Raw genomic sequence first — 5,376 nt, forward strand, 5'->3', positions numbered from 1 at the left:
ACACACACACACACACACATATACTAGTTCTTCAATGTATATACAAAGAATTATAGCATGTCAGCCTTTTATCTTACTCAACCACTAAACTGAGGCCACATACAAACAGAGAGCTGGAGGGCTTAGGCAAGCTCGGCTTAGGAAATCTGCCTTGATGGCGCTGTCTCCATGAAGTAGTTGGATTACTAAAAACTAAAAAATTGGCCACTTGTCTCTGCACCATTTTGACACTAAGGTGGGATTTCACAACCTTGGCACTACTGACATTTGGAGCCAGGTGATTCTTTCTTGTGGGGATTGTCCTGTGCATCGCTGGATGCTTAATAGTACCCCTGGCCTCTACCTATCATATGCCAAGAGCCCCTCTCCCCCTATAATCATGACAATCAAAAATGTCTTCTCAGAGGCAAAATCATCCCATTGAGAACCACTGCACTAAGAGCACACGGCCTAAATACGCAACTTCTGTTATCAGACCGATGGTTCGAGGCAGAGGCTCTGTTTCTCAATAGAGGAGTATTTCTTAAGCACTTTTAAGCAAAGGAGAGTATTCTTCCAAGAAATTAAAGAAAAAAATCAACACTGTTTGAAAATAAGTTATATAGTCCTATTCAGCTATACTTTTGCTTTGAAACCAAGAAGAGTGTGGGGCATATAAGACGCCATCCTAAGGTTCTCATTTCATAAATGTTATCTAGACAAGATGTATAGAATGAGAAAAAACAGAGCTGCTTCACGCATGGCTGCCACACAGGCTTTGTATAGTATTGGAGTAAAATAGTTTGTGAAGAAACTACATTGAGATTTGAAATTGTACATTGCTCATTTTAGCAGCAAAATGAAAGCTTCTAACTGGACAGAAATTCTTTCCAGTTTGCAATATTATTTTTATAAAACAGGAGAAGTTCTCTATTAACTGTGAAGAGTACAGAAAACCAATTTATCATAATCACACAAGTGATTATACTAAAAGTTATTACAAAAGGTATAATTTTATAGTATATTTATATATTCTGATATACAGCTATAACTTAATGGAGGAAAATCACATAAATTAAGACATCATTCAACAGAAAGCAAGATTCCTCAAACTGAGCTCCCTGGTCCATCTTTAATATTTCAATTTGCACACAGAAAATAACTGTGTACACAACATTTTAGGACTATGCCCTTCAGGTACAGTAACGCACAGCCATTTTAATTAATTTGAAAGACAAAACATTTAGAGGTAAAAGGTAAACTAGAGGGTAAAGTCTAAATAAAAAAAAATGGAAACCACTTCTTTGAACCTTAAAGAATGAAAATGTAGCCATTAAGTAAATATACAAAGATGGTTTCATATGTATCTGATTTATTTTGGCAAATAAAGTTAAAATATAAATGTACATAGTGCACAGCTGTTAGAATTGTATATTTTTTCAAGACAAATTGTCTTGGATATTTTCTTCATATATAATGTACAAATCTTTGTTAAGATGTAATAAGTGTATTGTTTTTAAATAGTTTTTGTCTTTTCTCCCCACCAAAAATGAAAACGAATGTATGCATGTTTGTACACTGAGTTGCACAATTCATTTCTAAGAAACAAAAAAGCAAATTGGAGTAACTAACGTGAATTATATAACAGCTTTTCTCATATAATTGCAAACCACTCCGCATATCACGAGACTGAATATTTTAAAATCATTTTGAAAATAAAGCTATTTACTTTGGATTTAGAACATTACAGCTTATTTTTCTTATGCACTCATTGTGCTTCATAACACATTCAGAACACACCAGTAGGAGAGAGAGGATGTATCTCCAATCTGACTTTACCAGCAGTGACCACAAGGATGTTTTGCAGGAACCTTAAACTGCCCTCAAAGTTTAGCAACTAGGTGTGAAGCCTTGCTCCTCACACTGTGGTCCACAGATAGGCCTTGCTGCATCACTTGGAGCCTGTCCCAAAATGCAGATCTCAGGTGCTACCTGCAACTACTGAATTCAAATAGAAATTTAAAAATGAGATCCCCAAGTAATTCGTTTTACGTTAAAGTTTGAGAAGTACTACTCTAAAGCACAACTTTTGAAATAAACGTGTGCTTGGAATACAGGAGAGGAAAAAAGTCAGGCAAACTGCTGCAACCTGTAGAAATAACCGTCAGCATAGGTGTGTTTGTGTGCATGTGTGTTTAATTGTAGTATCAGGCTGAAGGGCTTAAATATTTTTATTATAAGGATTAAATATGCTAAAATGAATGTGCTGACATTATAAAAGAAGATGCATACCAAGCTCACAGACTAGCTATCATTGTATAGATGGCACATTAATATGCAAAGGCTGGTGGTATGTGCTGCCATTTACACTGAGGCACAGACGGCTCCCACTTCCCTATCAGGTGATCGATCTCTCACATGCCTTCCGCAACTCTGCCCATCTCAATTCCGGTAAACCAAGTCACAAGGGCAGCTTCCTGCACAACCACCATCCATCAGTAAGTGTGTTTGGTATGATCATACATTAAAATACAATTTTGGAGAAAAAGAACACTTGGTTAAGCAGTGCTGCTAAAGACCTATATTAAAGCTACCATTTTGTACCAAGTTGGAAAATAATTTTATATTTACTCATTTCAAAAAAAATAATTCCTTTTACTTATTCTATATCACCTTTTAAAAACTACAAACAGCATTTTAAAAACTTCTCCTTCATTCTATCATAACTCTTTAATATTTTAAACTAATATACCAGTTAAAGAACAAAAATCACCTTATTCAAAATCAGGGACTAATTTTCATCTAAGAACCACCCCAACCTAACTTACTTTAAAAAAAAAAAATGACTATTAACTAAACCGAATTTTTTGGTTTGGTGCAAAATAAGTTAACAGACTAAAAATCTAAAATGCAGGTTGCTCTTACTATAGCCCTGGCTCTACTGCCCTCTTCTGGGTAAGCTATCTAACTACATCACACAAATCATTACCACATTAGTTACCTACCTGTCACCAAGTTTTTACAGTATTACTGAATATATTCCCTATGCTATACATTACGTCACTGTGACTTGTTTATTTTATAACTGGAAGTTTTCGCCTCTTAATTCTCTTGACCTATTTTGCCTGCCCCAACCCCTCTCCTCTCTAGTAACCACTAGTTTTGTTTCTTACATATGAATCTATTTTTTTCCATAAATATATTCCACATATAAGTGAAATCATACAGTATTTGTCTTTCTCTTGCTTATTTCACTTGGCATAAAATCATACATCTGATAAGGGGCTAATATTCAAAATATATAAAAAATTTCCACATCTTAGTGTCAAAAACAAAACCTAATTTAAAAATAGGCAGAAGACTTGAACATTTTTCCAAAGAAGACGTATAGAAGGCCAACAGACACATGAAAAGATGCTTAAATCACTAATCTTTATGGAAATGCAAATCAAAACCACAGTAAGCTATCACCTCACACCTCTCAGATCAGCTGTCATCACAAAGACAAAAAATAACAAGAGTTGATGAGGATGTGGAAAAAAGGGTACCTTCACTCACAGCTGATGGGCATGTAAAATGGTGCAGCCACTATGGAAAACAGTAGGGAGGTTCTTCAAAAAATTAAGAACAGACCTACCATACAATCCAGCAATTCCACTTCTGGGTATTTATCCAAAGAAAATGAAAACTAATTTAAAGAACTAAATGCACCCCTATGTTCATTGCAGAACTGTTACAATAGACAAGGTGTAGAGGCAACCTAAGTGTCCACTGAGATTTCTTAACATACTCAATGCTTAGTAACTATGTAAGATGTCATAGGATGGGAGGAGGGAAGGGAGTGGAGGAGAAAAGTTGCAACTACCCACTCATTTAGCCAGATATGTCTGTGTATCTATAAACAGCACTATAACTACATGTCACAGGAGTATAATTTGGGGCACAATACTTAACATCAGCAGCACTTCTGAGCACTTTTAAGTGCATGTTCTGGAGATAAACTAATAGATGCAGTACATCACATACCAGTAAGGGCCACAACTAAATATAAAACAGAGCAAGAAAACAGGATTCCAGTTTTAAATAGAGACAGCTGAGGAGGTAACATTTAATTAGGGACTGAAATAAAGGGAGGAAGCAGATTATGGAAATATCTGGAAAAGCATCCTAGACCAAGGAACAGGTAAAGGCCCTAAGGCCGAAAAAGCTTGCCACATACCAACTACAGCAAAGCAGGGAGACTGGAGCAAGAGAGGAGGTAAGGAGCAGGGCTATGAGTTTCTAGGGTGTGATTAGCTATCGGAAGGTTCTGAGCAGGATGATGAAATGGCCTAAGTAGGAGATGGAAGAGTGGTGGCAGGGGCAGGTGTCAGCAAGTCACAGCAATAGTCCAAGAGAAATGGAGTGGGAGTTTGGACAACAGATGTAGCTGTGGAATTAGGGAGAAGTGACTTAATTCAAAAGATATCCACAAATCTATTTTCTAATTCTCCAATGGCTTCATTCAGGGACCTGAGATGGAGACTCAAACTACTGGCTTCTTAATCACTTTTTGCACAACATACTGAAAATATACTGTGAATCTAAACATCATATCCAAAGGACAAATATATCCACAAAATCACAAAATACTTCACTCATCATCTGCTGTTACTTTCAAAGAAGATAAAATTCTCGTTTTTCTATCTGTTGAAATATACTTACACCATAATTTGAATGTCCTATTTCTTGAGGGAATTTATCTATCATATAAAGCCACAGTTCCTAAGTGACTTTAAAACCTTACAGACAATCTGCTTAAAGGCTAATTTTTTTTAAGATACTCTCCTAATTACTTGAGCAGCCCCGTTACAGACAGAAATTCCGTGTCAGAGCGATGCTAACCTCTTAATATCTCAACCTCCAATTAACTCTGCCACTTCTAAAAAAGTGAGGATCAATGAAGACCACGTTTAAGTCCAATGAGATGCACTACAAATTTTCAGGGACATTCCGTCCCAGTTTCGGCACATCTCAGATTAACTCTTTAACTTGTATAGTGGAGAGTCAAAAGCATAACAGTCTGTGTTCCAGACTTAAAATAAAGCCTACTCAATGAAGGCATTATTCTTTAAAATCATGTTTAAAAAAATTTTTTTTTTAAGATAATTACCATCAATAAAGATCCTCTAAAAAAATATTGAGTAGGAAAATCCTGAAATCCAAATATACCTCATATTAACATATATGACATAATAAACATATTAACATGGGTACAATTCTTTGGAATATCTACAGTGGGCCAGTAAATCCATAATGTGCTTCCAGCCCTGGGAAAAGGCTAAACTTTGATGGAAGGGAGAAAGAAGCATTGAATTCAGAGAGGGTAAGGCTGAGACCAGACAGGCAACCCCGTTT

This window comes from Pteropus vampyrus, unplaced genomic scaffold (genome assembly GCF_000151845.1).
Source record: "Pteropus vampyrus isolate Shadow unplaced genomic scaffold, Pvam_2.0 Scaffold531, whole genome shotgun sequence".
NCBI lineage: Eukaryota > Metazoa > Chordata > Mammalia > Chiroptera > Pteropodidae > Pteropus > Pteropus vampyrus.